Source organism: Macaca mulatta, chromosome 1, assembly GCF_049350105.2.
Source record: "Macaca mulatta isolate MMU2019108-1 chromosome 1, T2T-MMU8v2.0, whole genome shotgun sequence".
Classification (NCBI taxonomy): Eukaryota; Metazoa; Chordata; class Mammalia; order Primates; family Cercopithecidae; genus Macaca; species Macaca mulatta.
The window spans coordinates 17847501-17868075 of NC_133406.1; the positions used below are offsets into that span (position 1 = coordinate 17847501).

Genomic DNA, 20575 nt, shown 5'->3' on the forward strand with positions numbered 1-20575 from the left:
CCCCACCGGCTTCCCCGCTCCCAGTCTGCTCCCAGGATCCAGTCCCCTGCCCTGAGGATCCAGGCCACAGAGACTTTGCTCCGTGCAGCATGAGGGATTGATGGTAAAGGCACAGGGGAGAGGGCGGGCCCCTGGGTAGAAGTCCACTTAGGGAGGAGCCAGCTCAGCATTGGCTATGAAGGGAGCAATGCTGGGTGGCAGTCCCTGCTATGTTAGGCTGCGGTCCACAGGTTGAAAGGGACCCCCCTGAAACAGAAAGGGTCATTGGCAGAAGAACTAGGAGCCAGGGGTTGACCCAGGCAGCCTATCTCTGCAGTGACTGTGGCCCAGAGTTGGGGGGAGGTCCCCTGAGGCAAAGCAGCTCAGAAGATCAGCTCCTATCCCTGCAGCTCCCTGTGTTTGGGTCACTAAGCCAGTAAGCAGGAGAGCTGGGATTGGAATGGGGCTCTCCAGATGCTGACCCAGTGTTCTGTTCAGTGCATCAAAGCCACGTCCAACTCTCAGAACCCCTACGTGAAGCCTGCTGCCACGACTCTGTCAATACAGACTAGATCTCTTTGATGGCGCCACCACTGCCTTCATCTAGGGCTATTGCAAAAGAAGAGAACCCTCTGGGAGGATCTGCTTTTCCCTGAATCCCCAGGCTCACTCTGTCATGTGTTCCTACGGGACATTCGTTTCTTGTCACTGCTGTGACAAGTTGCCATAAACCTCGTGGCCTAAATCAACACAAATTTATCATCTTATGGTTCTAGAGGTCAGAAGTCCAAAATGTGTCTTACAAGCCTAAAATCAAGGTATGGGCAGGGCTGGTTCCCTCTGGAGGCTCTAAGGGAGAATCCTCTTCCATGCCTTTTCTGGCTTCTAGAGGTCACCCACATTCCTTGGCTTGTGGCCCCTTCCTGACGTCGCTCAACCTCTTGTGCTATGGTCTGAATGTTTGCATCTCCCCCAAATTCATATGTTGAATCCTAAGCCCAGGAGAGGTGGTGTCAGGCAGTGGGGACTTTGGGAGGTGGTGAGGTCATGAGGGTGGAGCCCCCATGAAGGGGATTAGTGTCCTTATGAAACAGGCCCCAGAGTGAGGACACAGTAAGAAGGTGCCATCCATGAATCAAGAAAAGGTCCTGCTGGGCACCAAATCTGCTAGGCGCTGATCTTGGACTTCCCAGTCTCCAGAACTGTAAGAAGTATATTCCTGTTGTTTATCAGCCCCCCTGTCTATGGTATTTTGTTACAGCATCCTGAAGATTAAGACATCTTGCTTCCATCCTCACCTCTTATGATTAACTCTGATCCTCCTGTCTCCCTCTTACAAGGACCTTTGTGGTAACATTGGAGCCAGCTGAGGATAAAGCAAGATAACCTCTCCATCTCAAGATGCTTAACTTTATCACATTTATCACATTAGCAAAGCCTTTTCACCATGTAAGGTAACATTCATGGGTTCCAGGGATAAAGATATGGACGTTGTCCTTGGAGGCCATCATTGAGCCTGCTATAACTGGCAATTAAATTTATGTTTTTTAAAAACCTCATTTCACATGTGGTCACAGAACTGTTCAATGTCTGCTGCTCAGAGGACTGTGCACTCAAAGAGGTCATGTCGGATTTATCCAGTGTTGCATCCCCAGCTCAGAGCCCAGAGGCTAGTACACAGGACCCACTCTAATTGGTGGCTGACTGAGGGTCTCTTTCTACCTGGATTGTCAGCTTTCTGCTGGGCCCATGAGGCAGTTCTCAGGATAAGATCCACCCAGAGAACCAATATCCACCAGACACAGATCCACCCGCGGAGGCCAGAAAAGTGGATCTTACGGAGAACAATGTCATTTTTGTGCCACAGGGCAAAGCTCTAACTGCCCGAACCCAGTCACAACCTGAACTTGATGGCCTCTCCTCTCCTGTGGTGGGACAGGATCAATAGCAGCTGGTGACTTCCCATTAATAGCAATCACAATAACAATCGACAGCTTACTAAGTGCTGAGCTCTTTACATGCTGAATTTAGCTGATTCCTTATAACCTATCAAAGAGGTGCCATATTAACAACATTTTACAGAAGAGAAAACAGGCTCAGAGAGGGGAAGTAATTTGCTCAAAGTCACACAGCTAGTAAGTGGTGTAGCCAGGGCTCAAACCCAGATTTTTCTGAATCCAAAGTCGATGCTCTTTGCACTCCATTACACTGCCCTTTGGATATTCAACCAACATGGAAGGAGGACAAAACCTAGTTTCCCATTAAAATCCCTCAGAGGCAGGGCTGCTGGGCTGAGACCGTTCGCCATCTTCCAGCTGCATCTTTATTCTCCAGGGGACCCCTGTCCCTGGCATTCTGTGTGCTCAGGCAGGGTTGCCTGTCTGCCAATGACGGTTTCATCAGATCCAAGCTCCACTCTCCAGTTCATTAGGATTTCAAATGTGCAGCTGTGTAGGAAGCCTCCACAGCCACTTTGCGAATGTTGATAAAGCAAAGTTGCCATCAGTCTGGGCTTTGTCCCTGCACTGCAGGGGACACGTGTTGGGAGGATAAGACACTGACCACTGCCTCCTCCTGCTCCTGTCCCACACAGAGCAGGGTATCTGGGGGAGGCAGAAGCAGCCAAGACTGCTTTGAATAGCAATATGGCACCATGTAACACTGGTTCCAATGTGATTGAGGGGTGGAAGGGATTATGTGGACACGGCCATAGATCACACTCTCACAACGATGTCCCTGTGCGAGTGGGAGAGCGTGGGAAGCAAAAATGGATTGGCAGGGCAGGGACGTGCGGGCAGCTCTCCTCTGGGAGAGAACACAAAAGAACAGGACTCGCTTTTCTCTAGGAAGGGAGATCCCATAGATACACTCCTGTCACTTTGCATCAGCCACGCTTTCATCCTAGGCCTCTGGAGTGCTGAGCTACTTTCTTTTCCCACAGCCTAACCAAGCATCTGCCTGCCTGGGTCTCTCTCCAGAAGCACTACAGCAGCTCCTTTGTGCCTGGCGTGGATCAGAGAGAGCGTGCCCACTATCCCTCTGGCTACCCAGCCACTTGGCTTCCTTCTGCCCGCCTTTCCTACCCTGCCTCCTGCAGTTTGACGCCCCACTTGAGAGACAGTAGGGATGGGGCGTGTGTTAAAACAGGAGCCGAAGCTTCACTGAGAATTTCACACCATCATTGGGCACAAAGGAGGTTGTGAAATGGACCGCAGGGGATTTACTCTCACTTTTTTATCTGCCCTTCAGTGCTAAGGTATTTTTTTTTTAATCTGTGGCTGATAATAATGCCTAATAAGTTAAAAATGCCCTCATCTGTTGGCAGAATAGTAGAAATAAATGAAAAATGTAAAGGACTCATTTTTAAAAAAATTAAAAGGCAGAAGCTCCTGGGTAAGCAGAGAAATTGATTTCTGAGCATCTCCTGAGAGAGGCACAGATACCACTGAGGCACACTCCTCCGCCAGGCAGGTGACCTCCTTCTCCTTTTATCCTGAAATCCTACTCCCCACTTGGGGAACCTGGGGCCAATGGAGGCAGGTCTTGTCCCTGCATCTTCTTTCTTCCCTGTTGTTGCTCAAATGTGGCTATTTTCCTTCATCTTCTTAAATGCTGTCTTCCCAGGTAAAATATAAAGAGGGATCCAACAACTAACACAGCCATGACTTCCTGGTCACACCATTTGCCTAGGAAGCTTTCAGCTTTCTGTTTTTAGACTTAGATTGATCTCCTGGTCGAGAACCATATGCTTGTGAGATGGGCATCCTCATTAGCCTCGCTGGTGGGCAGCTGTGGATGTTGTGGGATGTGCGGGTAAAGCCGTCCCCTTCCTCCAGCAGGATGATGAAAGCTGCCCGGACAACCTGAGAAGCACCTTCCCATCATCCAAGCGTTCACCTTAGGCCTCTGGAGTGCTGGGCTGGGGAAGGCTGCCTGGCATTTTCACATGATTGGAGATACTGCTTAATGCAAGTCTGTACCCTGGATCAACCTCAGGCAGGGGAAGGGCAATGGACAGAATTGTGTCCCCCAAAATTTAGATGTTGAAGTCCTACTGCTTAATGCAAGTCTGTACCCTGGATCAACCTCAGGCAGGGGAAGGGCAATGGACCGAATTGTGTCTCCCAAAATTTAGATGTTGAAGTCCTACTGCTTAATGCAAGTCTGTACCCTGGATCAACCTCAGGCAGGGGAAGGGCAATGGACCGAATTGTGTCCCCCAAAATTTAGATGTTGAAGTCCTACTGCTTAATGCAAGTCTGTACCCTGGATCAACCTCAGGCAGGGGAAGGGCAATGGACCGAATTGTGTCCCCCAAAATTTAGACGTTGAAGTCCTACTGCTTAATGCAAGTCTGTACCCTGGATCAACCTCAGGGGAAGGGCAATGGACCGAATTGTGTCCCCCAAAATTTAGACGTTGAAGTCCTAACCCTCAGCACGTCAGAAAGTGACCGTACTTGAAGAGGTGATTCAGTTAGAATGAGGTCATTAGGGTGGGCTCTAATCCCACAGGACTGGTGTCCTTATGAAGAGGGGAGATTTGGACATAGAGACAGACATGTGCCGGGGAAAACACCACGTGAAGATTGGAGTTATGCTGTCAAGGATCTACGAGGAGCTGGGAGAGAGGCCGGAGCAGGTCCTTCCCAGAGCCTTCAGGGGCAGCACAGCCCTGCCGACACCTTGATTCCAGTCTTCTGGCTTCCAGAACTGTGAGATGATATATTTCTGTTGTTCTAAGCCACCCAGTTTGTGGTACTTTGTTCTGGCAACCCTAGCAAACGAATACAGAGGGACCAAAAGGAGGCCCACAGATGCACTGCTGAAACCAGGCATCCGGAGCAGGCCCGATCTGTCCTGTTCCGACTAGAGGTGCGCTCCTTCTTCAGGAAGAAATCCTGTTTTTGCCAGAACATATTCTTGTCTCTCCTTCTGGCCTTTTGGGTTCAAGGTCTCCACTGCTGTGATTCATGCAGAACAAAGTGGGAGCGCCTCAGCCTGGCTGTCAAGCCCTTCATCCATTCACCGATGTATTCATTCAACAAGCGTCTGCCGGCCGCCTATCAGGAGGGAGGTGAGTTCTGCCCACGGGGAACATCCCCTTCTCTTTCCCTGGGATAATCGGCAACCCAAGCACCTGCCTTCCAGAAGACCCCCGCCTCCTTCTCTTCTCCCCTAGTCACGAGCCCTTGTCCCAGCTGTCACCGCCATTTATCACAGCCATCTCCAGTTCTAGCCCAGCTTGCCCACGTCCAGCTCAAATCCTCCTTTTCCACGAAGTCTTCCCGCAGACCCCATGAACTCTTGTGGTCCGGCTTCTCTGTTCTGCCATCACCTCTCGCTTACCTCCGACTGTGGCCCTCGCCACCATCTGTCTGAGGTCTTAGTCACTTATCTACTTGACTGTGTCCCTCGCTAGATCAGGACCTCCAGAGTGAGCCGTTCAATCATCTTTGTGTCCCTAGTACAGAGCCTGTGCAGAACGGCCACTCAACAGTGTCTTCTGAATTCACTGATTTCGTGCCGTGCGCTCTGGGGAGCTGCAAAAGGGCAGGACGCGTCTGGGCTCCCCTAGGCAAAGGTCCCAGAGCTGCAGCCCAAGGCGTCCTCTATGTCTCCTACTAGGGATCCCACTTCTCACTCTTGATGTGGCCTCCCCTCGCTGCCTGTTCATCCCAGCTCACTCCCTGGTCCTGCACTGGGGGCCGGAACACAGACTTCCTCGGGGTTCCGCCGTGTTGGAAGCTCCTGGGTTCCACTTGTTTAGGCTGTTTTAAGTTCTTCCCCACTTCAGGTGAGGAAAACAGGAGCCATTCCCCCTTTTGACTTTCCTTTCTTTTCTTTTCTCAGATCCCTCCAGGGTAGGAGGGTGGGAGGGAGAGCTGGTCCAGGGGCGAGGGGAGACTCCTTTCTCTCCGGGAGTTTTCAGATAAAGGCTCTGGAATCCTGAGAAGGGTGGAAGGTGCGGGAATGGATGCCATGGAGTACAGGCTGGCACATTTTCCATGGAGCCAGCAACTCGGATTTAGGTGCCAGCAGATGGTGACTGAGGTGCCCCGCTCTCTGGAAGTCCAGGCACCAGCTCAGCTCCACACTTACCTAGGCCCGGTGAGCAGAACAAGCTGACCCTCCCCTACCTGCCGGTCACCCATTCAGGAGCACTGCTGGGCGTTCATCCAGCAACCCTTAGTGCTGGGCTTCAGGGTTGGGCCCTGAATTCAAACCCTAATTTTACGTGACCTAGTTTCTTGCCCTCTGTGAGATTTTGTGTCTTCACCTGTGAATTGGGGTAATGATACACACCCCAAAGACCTGCCTGAAGGTTTAATGACGGCGTGCATGGGAGGCCCTGGGTTCAGGGACTGGCACATGGTGGTTCTGGGTAGAATGAGAACCCCAGAGAGAGCTTCCCCGACAGCTGCAGGGACCATTGTTTTCCTGCCATTGACCTTCCATTATCCTCCATAACAGTATCCCAGTTTTGCTTTGAGAAGTTGCCTTTTCTCCACTGAGTACAGCCTGGTGGGGCTGGAATTAGGACTCCAGTACCACTGCCTTCTGACAAGGGGTAGGCACATTCCTGTGTGAACCCTGAGAGAGTCAGCCCTTCGAGATGGATGCTGAGGGGCTACCAGGGTCTGATTTCTGAGTGGCGCTGAAAGCCTTTGCCTGTTGCAGGTTACATACATGCCCTGTGCAAGCGGAACAGTAGCTCAATGCTGGGGACTTCTTGGCTGTCTGTTCCTGCTCACACTGCCAGAATCAACTGCTGCCGAAGTCCTCATTCTGCCACCTGAACCTGACCAATGAAATGTGACCTGTGGTCAACTTTAACATCAGCAAATCAGAACTGAACAAGCTTGCATCCCTCAGATGCAGTGGGAACTGGAATTAGAATCTAAGCAGAAACTTTTTCTATGCAAGATAGCCCTTCTCTTTGTTCTGGCAGACGTGCCTTGGTTTTATACTGAAGGCTGAGTCTCCCTGGTTGGCAAACTGCTGGTTGGAATAGTCTCTTTTTAAAAACATTTCTTTTCGGTTTTCAGTGGATTCGTTAACACCCTATTCTAGGCCAGCAGCATGATAACTCCTTGGAATTCAAAATTGAACAAGAAACAAAGAGACCTGGAGAGATGAGTGTTTGTTCCATAGTTCCTTGAGCAGACCCTGCTATTAGAGTATTCCTGTACACGCTGCTTCTTCAAACTTGGGGAAGCCTTTGGAGCCAGAATGCCTGGGTTTGAATCCCAGCTCACTGACTCTGTGACATTAGGTGAGTCACTTACTCTCCCTGCCCCCATTTTCCTCAAATGTAAAAGGCGGGTAATAGCAGTAGGTACCTAACAGAGTTATAGTGAGGATTAGGTGACTTAATAAACGTAAAATGCACCTGGCACACACTCAATGCTATCTATGTGCTCCCTGTTGTTACAGTTTCAAACCTGGCTCTCAAAGTTCCTATTGATTCTGTGAGTGCTTAAGAAAAAAGCAATAGTTTTTGCTTTTTGTTGGAAGGGAGAGATGGGGGTCTTACTTTGTTGTCTAGTCTGGAGTGCAGTGGTGCCATCATGAAGCACTGCAGCCTTAAACACCTGGGCTCAAGCGATCCTCCCCGCCTCAGCCTCCCAAGTAGCTAAGATGCTGGGCACGTGCCACCATGCCCGAGTAATTTTTATATTTTAATATCTTTACTTTTTGTAGAGATGAGGTTTGGTGTGTTGCCCAGGTTGGTCTCAAATTCCTGGCTTCAAGTGATCCTCTTGCCTCAACCTCCCAAAGCGTTGAGATTACAGGTGTGAGCCACTCTGCCTGGCCTGTTTTACTGATAAATTCCCTTTGATTCAAGTTAGCCAGAGTTGGATTTCTTTGCTCGCAGTGAAGGACTCTAGCTGATGTAGTGGTTAGGATGCCCAACAAACGCAAAGACAGCTATGCTATAATTAGTGATTCATGCTGAGCCTTGGTATAGTCCATGCTTGTGGAGATGGTGATGGTCAGAGGTCTCTTCTTTTTCCCTTCCACAACTCAGCTTCAGACTCTGACTCCCAAAATCCTGACTGCTTAGGACTTCCCCACGAGCTGCTGCCCTGAGGCTTGCAGGGAGGAGCAGCCTAGTTTGTCAACAGTGGATTTTAAGCTGCCAGGATTGATATGTCAGAGCCACCAACTAAATTTTCTTAACTAGAACATAACGCTGAAGTCAAAATAAAAAGAGGCAGGGCTGATGGGCAGTACTGCCAGAAACGGACTTCCAGTCATTAGCTATATCCACAGGCACGCGGGGGCTTCTTCCTCTGACAAGGCGGCCAGTGAGTGCCAAATGACTTTCAAAACCTCACGAACCAGCCCCAGAGTAACTGGGCAATCCATGCCTCCCCTTGGACTTGGGCTTGTCAGTTGAAGTGGGCAGGCAGAGGCAGAGCTGGTACCCACCCTTGAGATGCAAGCCACCTTCACACGACCTGCCAAGCTGCTGTGTGCCTCTGTGCCTGTGCCCTTGCCATTCATCTGCCGGACGTGCCCTTTCCTGTTGCTGCGCCGGTGCCCCACAGTCATCCAAACCTCAGCTCAAGTGTCCCTCCCTTATGCTGGATTGTGCGACCTCCCCCTTCAAGTCCTGTTGAGAAGTCCTTTTTCTGGGCCCTTGCACCAACGAGATGTGGATCTCTTTCCATTCTACTGCCATCGTGTATTTACTATTTTTTGTTTGTTTTTTAGGACAAGGTCTCATGTTTCCCAGGCTGGTTTAAAACTCCTGGCCTCAAGTGATCCTCCCAGCTTATCCTCCTGGACAGCTGAGAATATTTACTTCTTCCTTCACTAAGTTGTGCCGTCTTGGGAGATGAGACCTTGCTTGTTTAATCTTTGCATGGGCTACCAGTGTATGTCCCATAAATATTTGTTGAATAAGTGAATTAATTACTTTTTAATTGGACAACATGACAGAGAAGTTTCTAAAACGAACCAAGGGTCAGAAGCAACGACCAGAGCTCTACTTTAGCTTTGCACCTGACACGAAATATTATATTAGAGCAGTCACATGATTTCACTTCTTACACTTTGGGGTAACCTACTAGAGCAAGCCCTCATTTGTCACCAGCCATGTGAAGATGTGAAGAGAACATGCTCAGGAAGTAAGCTAAATATATCAAACCATCCCTTTAAAACAGGCTCCCGAAGAGCTAGGCTTATGTTTCTACCATTCTGAATTATAGCAGAAAAAATAGATTTGAAGCCAAATCAGACTATCCAGAAAAAAGTTCAGAATTGAGAAAAGAATTTCAAAGGAAAAGCAGGTTGTCAATAAAACAATGTTTATTCACTCTGGATAGTGTGCCCTATTCCAGGAGTTGTATGTATGGTGGGAATGTCTACCTCTCTACAGCAGAGGGAATCGTGGGACAAAGCCACCAAAAACATCAAGACTAAAAATAAGTCTAAATGTGGACCTAGTAGAGGACATTGCTAGATTTTTTAAGTTTTTTTTTTCTCATTTTTCTATGACCAAAGGAAAGGATAGAAACATTTTGGCTAATGACCAGGGCAAGGCTCAGAAGAGAGAGGCAAGAGTGTGAAATGGAGAGAGCATGGTTGTATCAGACAGCTTAGGCTAGTGACACTGCAGTAACAAACACCACCCCCTAACTTGGAAGCTTCCAACCACAAACGTTTACTTCTTGCTGACACTGAGTGCCCATTGCAGGTCACCTGCAGCTCTATTTCCCGTCCTCTGCATTTCAGGATTCAGGCTGAAGGAGCTTCTCATTTGAGGCATAGTAGACTCATAGCAGAAGAAAAGGAGCTACAGCCCAAACACACGCTGGCTCTTAAGCCTTCTCCTGGCCGGGCGCGGTGGCTCACGCCTGTAATCCCAGCACTGTGGGAGGCCGAAGAGGGCGGATCATGAGGTCAAGACATCGAGACCATCCTGGCCAACATGGTGAAACCCCATCTCTACTAAAAATACAATAATTAGCTGGACATGGTGGTGCATGCCTGTAGTCCCAGCTACTCGAGAGGCTAAGGCAGGAGAATCGCATGAACCTGGGAGGCAGAGATTGCAGTGAGCTGAGATCGCACCACTGCACCCTAGCCTGGCGACAGAGCGAGACTCCATCTCAAACAAACAAACAAACAAACAAAAAAACCTTCTCCTGAGAGGTGGCACTATCCATCCCACTCACATTTCATTGACCCAAGCAAGTTACAGGGCCCAGCCTTAGAGTGATGGGACGAGAAGTATAACTGTCCCAGAGGGACAGCAGAAAACATTTCAACAAATGATAAAATCTAGCAAAAATGGCCTCTGCATTCAGACAGCCCTTGGCTTTACTTACTAGCCCTGTGCTCTGGGGCCAGTTTTTACTCTCCTACAGAGTGCATATGTTAGAGAATTTATTGCCTACCTCTAAGTCGTGGCAATTAAAAATAAATAGCGTACTAACACATGTGACTTTTTTCTTCCTTCCCTTGATTCATCCAACTCCTCCTCCACCATCACCCCCTTCCTCCACACTCCAGGCTGCCATCTTCAATGCAATAGATTTGGCAGGAGCATCCAGATATGACTTAGGGTAGAACAGTATCTGAGAGGAGGGTGCAGGAGAGGGAGACTAGCACGCTGGGAGGGAGGTAAGAATGAAATTGTTCTTAAAGACAGGATCCTGGGTTCATGTATTTACAGAGAGGTAAGAAACCAATCCATACAGTGTTTTTTCTAATTAGAGAGTGTTTTTATAGAACTTTGTCTGAAAGAGATAATAGGATAAGCATGCAAAGATGTATATACAAGAATGGTCACTACATTTAAAAAAATAGTTAAAATTTGTGAACAGCCTAAATGTTCAGGAATAGTGATTAATATAAATGATGCGATATCCACATAACTGAATACTCAGCACCCATTAAAATGCCAATGTATTTCTGTATTTGTTGACACACAGGATCATCTCTAAGGTGGATTGTTCAGTGGAAAGCAAAGCTCTTTCCCTCAACACCTCAGGACATTTAAGCATTAGGGCAATGTTCTGCTGCAATGATAACACTTGTCGTTATAACCCTGGATGGGTCATATTTTCAATACACTTACTTTTGGTGGCTGTCACAAAGGCACAGGAGAAAGTTGGGAGGATGAAAAGATTGCCTTTGAAACCTGCCGTCTCTCCTCCATCACTTCTCCTACTCTCTGCCCAGTCTGCAGGACCCTCCCCAGTACCCTCTAATCAGCGCCACACTGCCTCTCCCCTCCTTAAACCTTCCTTCTCCCCCACTCACACCTGGAATAGAAAATTCCCCACTTCTCTGCTAGCTTCAGAGGAGCACAGTCTGGCTGAATATTTTCACAGAGTATGAGGAAACAACGGACTTAACCTACCTGAGTTAGTAACTTTCAATTTTCTTTCAATTGCCAGCTCTGTTCTTGTTTTGTTGTTGCACCCAAACCCATTTATGTCTAGTGTTCCATTATTGGAATGCTAAGCTTGTGGGAGTTATTCATATCCTACTGTTCAAGGTCGTTGCCAAGGTCTGAGTGCAAAAATTCAAAAAATTGCAACCTCAGGCATAAATGGGTTAACGACCACTGTAATATTAACCAACTAATTCAAGTTTTTGTGTGTTATAGGCTGAACTGTGTCCCACAAAAAGTCACATGTTGAAATCCTAGCCCCTAACCGGACCTCAGAATGTGACCTTGCTTGCCAATAGGGCCATTACAGATGTAATGAGTTAAGGTGGGGGTCACACTGGAGTAGAACGGGCTCTAATCAGTTATGACTGGTGTTCTTACAAAGAGGAGACATTTGAACACAGACACGCATGCACACAGGGAGAAGGCCATGTGAGATTAGACTTCTGCTGCCACAAGCCAAGGAGCCACCAGAAGCTGGGACAGAAGCCTGGGGCAGGTCCTTCCCAGTGCCTTCAGAGGGAACATGGCCCTGCCAACACCTTGATTTTCAACTTCCAGCCTCCAGATCTGTGAGACAAGAAATTTCTGTTGTTTTAACCTACCCAGCTTGTGGTAATTTGTGATGGCAGCCTTAACAAACAAATATATTATGTACAGCTTTACCTTCTAATACATATCCTTACCTATATATTCACAAAAAATTGTATTGCATATACTCTTTCTCCACATCATAAAAAACGGGTGTTGGGCTCCCTTGGACACAGGGGAAGCAGGCCAAATTTCTCGTGTTTTCAGGAATAAACGGAGTGCCCCAAAGGTGTAATAGGAAACTTTTCCTAACCTCATCTGACTTCATCCTTACGCCAGCATTTTGTGTGTAAGGAAACTGGCTGAGAGTGGTTAAGAAATATATCCAAAGATGTATAATTCCAAATGGAACCCGGATCTTTTTATTTAAATTCCAACCATCTTTCCATTATATCAGCCAATGATGGAGCAGAAAGCTGGTCCAAGCGATCCCAGAATAGACCTTTCTAGGTACCCATTCAGTGCGGGGAGGGGAAGTGGCCTTGCCAAAGGGCCAGTGAGCTCAGTTAGGTTAAATGCTGCTTCTTAGCCCTACCCCAAGGTTGACTAAGGTTGTTTTGTGCCCAGCCTTGGACAGGAAAGCAATTCCCTCCTTTCACAGCATTCTCAGCCTTGACGCTCAATAATAATTGTGATGATAAGAGTGGCTTTCTTTTACTGAACACGCATATGTGGTGTACACTGTCAATTCCTTCAAATGTATTATCTCATTTAATATGCCGCCAGTTCACGGCAAGCGGAAGAGTTTTAGGATTGTTGGCTTGCAACTAGCTTTTTTATTCGCCGTATTCTCCTGCCTCTATAGCACCAATGATTTTAGTAATGTCAGTCTAGTAAACATACACTCAGTGTGTTCTCTCGAAAGTTGAAGCAGTGCTAACATCTGGGAAAAGTCACACCAACATTTCCCAGCTAGCTTTTTTCATGTCACGAGCTCAGCCAACTGTTTCTCACACGATTACCACACATAAGGAGGGAGGGGAGAGCCATGCTAATGAGCGTGGATGGCTCTTTTCAATATGGGGCCACAGAAAATGCGTAATTCCTCCTCTTCTCCTTTTCCATACTGTCCCCAGGAATGACCCTTCCTTTATGAATCATTCTATTCTGTGATTCAACAAATAGTTAATAGGGACTGCTCCAAAATCATAATTTACGGCATGGATATTAGAATACACTTTAGTGTTAAGTCCTATTCATTTATTAAATAGATGTTTCTTGTGCTCTGATGGGTACTGGGATTACAAAGATAAATAAGACACAGTCCTTGTTCTCAAAGTGTTCAAAATACAGTGTTATTTATGCATATGATGCATAAAGTTGGTCTTGAAAGAGATCCTGTAAGTTTCTGTTAGCTGCAAGACACATTGATGGGTGTAAAAGTCTAATCACGATGGGATTTTATTTTTTAAAGCTGTCTGGAGTTGTTAGTAAAAATGCCCATGGAGACTCTAAGAATATCCCATCTGGCAGGAAAGTATAATTGGGCACAGCAAGTCACACTTCCATGAATAAAGGCTAGAGACCAGAGAGTAATCGGCTCATGCTCTGATAGCACCAAGAACAAGCCTGGGATGGGATGTCTGATACATGAAGCCCCATGACCAGACTCCTGACTTTGCCAATGTATCATGACCATTTGCTGAGCCAAGCCAGGGGAGGTTCTCATCGCCTGGTAACCAATCTGCTTCTTTAGCATCAGGCCAGCTCCCGTCTCTTATAACAACAATAGAATTAGTTCTGTGACAATAAGCATCTGATGAGAATTTGTCTTAGAGCTTTCTCTCTATCATCAAATTAGCACCCCCTACCCCATCCTTCCAATCCTTTGAAACCCAACTCAACGGTCATCTCTCTACTCTCTGCTCCATGCTCATTCATACCTAAGGCTGGTTCCACATATTTTAGCACCAATTATTTGTGCTCTGGCATTGTTCTTGATTTCTTGTGCATAAGTGGTGAGATGAGCCCTCCTGTCCATTTAAATGGCCAAAAATAGCCTTCTTTTAAATTAAGTCCATATCACTGCCCTTTTCCTCCTGGGAATCTCTTATGTTACAGTTTCCTCACTTTTTTTGTTTTTAATCCCTCTCTCCCCATCTCTAACCCCTTAACTTAGCTGAGCAAATTGAGATGTTTGAAAGGTTTTTTTTTTTTTTTTTTTTTTTTTGTGCTACATTTTATTGGCAAACAGGGTAAAAATGACTGAAATTTACAAGAAACTTTGAAAAGATTATAGCTTGGCTATTCCTCTTCTTCACTGAAATTTAAATGAGGCTAAAGTTTAATCCTTCTTTGCCTGTCAAGCTAGCTGTCCCCTTAAATGTGGCTTCTGAATATATTTATCCCATCCTTTTTCCCCATTTCTCCAGATCCATTATGTTAGCTCACATACTCAAAGGACTGGTAGTTTGAGTTCCTTCCTTTTTATTAGACTTGGCATCATATTCGTCAATGTTCCTCTGCTTTATGTAAATATGGATGAATCCCTGGCACTCTCCCAGCAGATAATCAATTGGCTGTTTGAACAGGAACTATATTTTAAACATCTTCTCTAACGCCTCATGCAATGATGTACACTAAGTTTTTCTTTCTTTCCTGACTAACGAACCTACTCACCATCCACGACCCCAGCTCAAGCATCATCTTATATTCAGTCTCCCCACTTACCACTCTTTCCCTTTTCCCCTTCCTAATCTCCAGGGAAAATTCACTGCCTTCTCTTCACTCTTTCCCCATCTATTTACTCACACTACAAGGAGGGCACTTATTCCACTTTTCGTATCAGACGTATATACATCAGATTGGTTGTACAATGATCTCCTGTGAGCTGTCTTGTGGCCTGTTTTATGTGTGTCTGCAGCACAGGCCATGGATTACAGGAGGCACTCAAAGAATGCTTAACCAATGGATTATTTTGACTGGATAATATGGAAAGCCACAAGATGACATTTCTCCTTCACATGCTAGAAGGGACACAGATGGACTCAGGAATGAAAGCCACTTTAATTGAACAGCTTTAACTGGGAAACTTTACCTGAGTCCCACATTCCATCATGCCATGACACCCAGCAAACCCCAAAGGTGCAAGAAGCCTGACAGATGACAACAGGTCCTCCTTGCTTTGCCCAGATGCCCTGAGACCTGTGGCCCCCAATTGAAAGAAGATATTTTGCAAACCAGAGGAGCCTCAGGAAGTTACCCACAATGCACATGAGGCCCAAATGGCAGGAATCACTCAAGGATCTATTTGAATTTTGACTTAATTCTCCCGGTGGAAGATAATTTTCCATGGGTTTCTGGTGTTTCTCCACGTCTTGCAAGTGAAGCACTGACTGCTCTTTGTTCTGGGCCGTGTTTCTAAGGGGGAGGACAGCCTTGGAAGATAGAGATGGTATCTCCCTTGGGAGCAACGGGCTGCTGTTTACTGCCCTTTGTAAAAAGACTGAGGTTCGCTAAGCTCAAGGCTCCTCACCTGTAATGCAGCCTGCTGCGTGTGCAGTGTCATGATCTAGCCCTCTTCACATCCCCTTATGGGAACTGGCCCAACATGTGGATGTTCTGGCTCCTGCTGTTGCTGCGAGTAATAAACTGTTCTCCATCTCTGAACTAGGACTCTAATGTCTTCTGACTGCACCCATGAAACTCTGGCAGGTTAATCTGTTGGCTTGTAAGTAGGCTAAAAACTCAGACCCCTCACACTTCCTGAGATCCCCCAGCAGAGTCTTCTTGCCTTTGGTGTGCCCTGATGTCCCCTTCTGTGCCTCTTCATATTCCCAGCAGGTTACAGGTGTAGAACCCTGCTGGGCAGACAGGACTGTGTGCAGGACAAACAGTCATCACCGATAGCTGCAGATAGTTCAATGAAGGAAGCCAATGTGAGAAGTAAAACTCACGCCCTCCCAGCAAGCTGATGGTGTGTGGTGACATTCACATGAATCGTGAAACATGATGAATGGCTGCACTGTCTGCACCAGGCAAAGTTCTCTCTATTGTGTGGGACTGGCAGGGAGCAGTAGCATGGCTGGAGGACCCAGAAGATCTCTGTTTCTTGATCCAAACATTTCCAAGCAGCGTTCCGTTTTTCTAACAGTGACTGCAGCACTGCTCACAACTAGAGCACTATCTTAATGAGACTTTCCAGAGGATCCTAGCTCTCTTTGGTTGTATTCAAGTAGACTACTTATTTGTTTATTTATGCATCTATTAGTTTCAAAAAGAGCATAAGGCAGTTTGCAAGGGTTTATACATTTCAAGAAAGCGTAACTTAAAAAGAAAGAAGAACAGCCTCTCAGAGCACAGCAAGGACCTCTAGTAGCTGAGGGAAGGGAGATGAAAAAACTCTTTCTTCCCGGGTGAGATAGAGAAAAGAGACACAGGCCCATAGCATTAGAGGGGCCTGACTGTTGGGGAAAGCGTGGGACAACTGAGAAGATGCAGAGTGGAGACGGAGAAGGGAGAGGGAGGGGGGCTCCTCAGTAGACTTGCCACAACCTAAAAAATAACCAGTGAAATGGGAGTCAATAGAAGTTACCCAAACTGTAACACAAAGAAACAAAAAGAGTGATTAAAGAAAAAGACTAAAAGTAAAATAAAAGGCTGGACATTGTGGCTTATGCCTATAATCCCAACACTTTGGGAGGCAGATGTGGGAGGCATTTGAGGCCAGGAGTTCAAGACCAGCCTGGGCAACATAGCAACATGCAACCTCTACAAAAAGAAGAAAAAAAAATAACAAATTAACTGGGCATGATGGCATGTGCCTGTAGTTGTAGCTACCTGGAAGGCTGAGGCGGGAGGTTTGCTTGAACCTAGGAGTTCAAGGCTGCAGTGAACTGTGATTGTGTCACTATACTCCAGCCTGGGAAACACAATGACACCCTGTCTCTAAATAGAAAAAAAAAATACAATAAGAGAAAAATAAAAAAGAACAGATCATCCAAGAACTGTGCGACAATAGCAAGCAATCTAATATACGTGTTACTGGAATTCTGGAAGGATGACAGAGAAAGAGAGAGAGAATATAGAGCAGGAGAATTTTCTGAAGAGATAGTAGATAAAAATTTTCCAAAAATAATAGAAGACACCAAACCAAAAGTCCAAAAAGCTCAGAGAACCCCCAGCAGGATATGAATGCATAAGCCTCTCTCCATTTCTGCTGCCTCTCTCCTAATTCAAGTTCCCATATTTATAGCCCAAACTGCTGCAACAGCTTCTAATTACACATCCTGCCTCCACTCTTGTGCCCCTACTATCCATTTTCCAAACCACAGTCAGAGTGCTCTTTTAGAAAAGAAACATCACACCGCAGCTTAAAGCCTTCTGGTGGTTACCCATAGCACTTACTATTAAATTCAAGCTGTTTTGCGTGGCCTGCCAGGCCCTGCACCCTCTTGCCTCTCTGTCTGACTCTCTGCTTCTGCCCCTTATCCATCTATTTCATTATGCCCCAAGCACACTGGCCCATTTCTGTCATTTAAACCCACCAGGCATCAGTTGCCCCTGGTTCTTGGCTCTTGCCTTCCCTGTGAAATGTGCTGCCTTCTGAACCATGCAAGCCTGGTTCTTTCCCATCCAGTCTTCAAGTCTGAGCTTGAATACATCCTCCTCAGTGATTGTTTTTCAACTTTCCTGTCAAAGAGGTCTGCCTAAGTATTATTGGCATTTTAAAATACAGACAAGGTCTCATTATGTTACCCTGGCTGGTTTTGAACTCCTGGCCTCAAGCAATCCTCCTGCCTCAGCCTCCCAAATTGTTAGGATTATAGACATGGGACACTGTGTCTGGCCTTGCCTAAGTATTTTTTATCACATTGTTTTTACTGCCATCGTGGTATTTATCACTATCCAGCTTATTTATTTATTCATTTACTTGTTAATTTTCTTTCTCTTGTGACTAGATTTATGCTCTTTGAGGAAAGAAAATTCCATCAGTGGCCTCAGTGTTTAGAGCTGTGTCTGATACAATATATAGGCATTCAAGGTGTCCTCATTGACTGAATGAGGAATTAGGTGAATTGAAGGAGAAATAATCATTAGCAGCATCAGCTCAGAAAAAGGATGTAATGGTCAAGAGACAGCATCAGTATTTACGTTATAGTAAGTGCTAGAGATGGCTTTTAGTTGTGGGTGCATAGCTCAGCTGATAGGTAAAGCTAACCATAATGCAACAAATAATTTATTGAGTGAGGGAAAGTCTCATTTGTTCATTTGAGGAGGCTTGTTGTTTCTAAGTATTCATAGTTCACTGGTTTCCTGATTTTATAGATATCACCCAGAATCAAACTGTAAGGATTGGGAGATTGAGTAAGTACAAGTATGTGTCTAAATTTCCTAACACAACCTTGACCTAATTTTTTACAACTATGCGCTGTCTGGACAGATTTTTTTAGATGTCATGTGACTAAGGCCCAGCCTCTCCTTCTGGAGTGAGTGCTGGCAGGTGTCCACATCCTGTCTGATACGTCTGTCACTGAGGCCTCATCCATACTCCCGCTTCCCAGAACCCAGATCACCTTGCCCTGTCCTTGTGAATCCTTTCGCACCCTCTCTCTCCTCCACACCACATCTCCCTTCTGTAGCCACTGTCACCACATGTAAATAGAGAGCAAGTGCTAGTGATTTCTCACGTCCCTTATAGCTCCCAAACTCTTGCCTTATTTGTCCCAAAGAGGACACTGAAGCTCCCCCATCCCGTCCCCACCTTCAATTCCCTTTTCCTGCTGCCCCATTCCAGTTGAATGAGAGGTGGTGCTCCATCTCTGTTTCCCCTGCTTTTAAAAATAGCTGTCAGCTAACGCTTTATTTCTTCTATGCATAATTACTCTTCAGCTGATGCCATAGGCATCTGTTTTTCTTCAAATATACATATAGCATTCTGTTGCATTTTTACAGTTATTCAAAATGTACAGTGAGGAGCAATAAAGGGGGCCATTTTTGTTTGTTTGTTTGTTTTTAGAGTTGGGGTCTTGCTCTGTTGCCCAGGCTAGAGTGCAGTGGTGCAATCATAGCACACCACAGCCTGGGCCCAAGCATTCCCTCTGCCTCAGCCTCCTGAGTAGCTGGGACTGCAGGCACGTGTCACCATGCTTGGCTAATGTTTTTATTTTTTGTAGAGAAGGAGTCTCTCTCTGTTGGCTAGTCTAGTCTCAAACTCTTGGCCTCAAGCAATTCGCCCACCTCTGCCTTCCAAAGTGCTGAGATCACAGGCATGAACCACCACGCCCAGACTTGTTTTTTGCAAAATTATTTCACAATTTCCTGTACAAGTTTAGCAAGCCCCTTCTTCTCAAGTTTCCTCATCTCCAAAATGAGGAGGTTGTAACTTATAATCGCTGTTAGAAAACAGCAGACCCTAGAAAACAAACATTTTTAAAACCCTCAGTTTCCCATCAAGAACTTTGCAAAAGGAAATTCCAAACTGGGAGGAAGGAATTTGCCAAAGTCCCTCCCAATGTCTGTCTGGATTCTCTGCTATTCCTGAGGTCCCCTGGTTGTGATTGTCATAACCTCCACCACTACCTGGGCAGCCACCCAACCCAAAATGGCTAAAGAGTGGATAAAGCATTCTCTTTGCTGCTTTAGAGAAAGCTAAGACACAAATTAATATGAAACCCAAGGTACAAACAGCTAAGTAAGTTTCTTTTCAATCCCAGGAAAGCAGCAGAAAGCATTTCTCCAGAATTTCTTTCTCCTCAGGCCCCTCTGCTCTAACTCAGGAGGACTCATACAGATTTGCAGACACTTCCCACCCCTTAGAGATTCCTGCCCATCTCCGGGCCAGGTGGTCTTTGAGCACCATATAGTTTCCTGGTACCCAGAGTTTGTGTAACCTAAAGATCCTGACTGGTGCCCAGGGTAATGAAATAAGACTCTAGTTCAAAGCTCTCAGACCCCCTAGAGGAGACATCCACTTCTCAGATGACTTGCAGTGAAAATCATGGGCCTAGCATCCTGGAGCGCTAAAAGCAGTCCCATTAGGGCATTTCAAATTTTAAAGTACATGCAAATCACCTAGAATCTTGCTAAAATACAAATCCTGAGTCAGCAGGACTGTTTGAGTTCAAAATTCTGCATTTTTAATGAGCTCCCAGGTAATGCTGATGTTGCAGGGTGGAGGACCACACTTTGAGTAACAAGGTTGCAATCTAGAGGTCAGCAAATTATTTTCTATTAAGGGCCAGAGAGTAAGTACTTTCAGTTTTTACAGACCACAGCATCTCTGTTGCAACCACCTAACTCTTCCAAAAACAAATATGGCCAAAAGCCACCATTGGCAACAGTAAATAAATAAGTGTGGCCATGTTTCAATAAAACTTTATTTACAAAAACAGGGAGTGGGCCACAGTTTGCTGACCCTTTCCCTGGTCTGTTTCAGGAATTAAGAACACTACAGGCATGTACCACCACGCCCAGCCCATCTAGAACACTCTATATTCTTGACTTCCACATGGAAGCTCCATCACCATGAATGTCTACTGCATAAAAGCCCTTCCATTGCAGGCTAAAAATATAACAATACCTTAACGACACAGTGGCCACCACAGCAAACACGAAATATATTCATGAATAGTGACAGGAGGATTGTTCATTCATA

The 20575-nt window shown here is 46.2% G+C and overlaps 1 protein-coding gene and 1 pseudogene across 4 annotated transcripts in view; one reads left to right on the forward strand and one right to left on the reverse strand.

The window, feature by feature from the left end:
* LOC144338614 (uncharacterized) overlaps nt 1-5368 on the forward strand; it is a 6608-nt pseudogene extending 1240 nt beyond the window's left edge.
* The window catches only part of TRIM67 (tripartite motif containing 67), a 63294-nt gene that overhangs the window by 30477 nt on the left and 12242 nt on the right, over nt 1-20575 (reverse strand). The gene's annotated exons all lie outside the window — the stretch shown is intronic.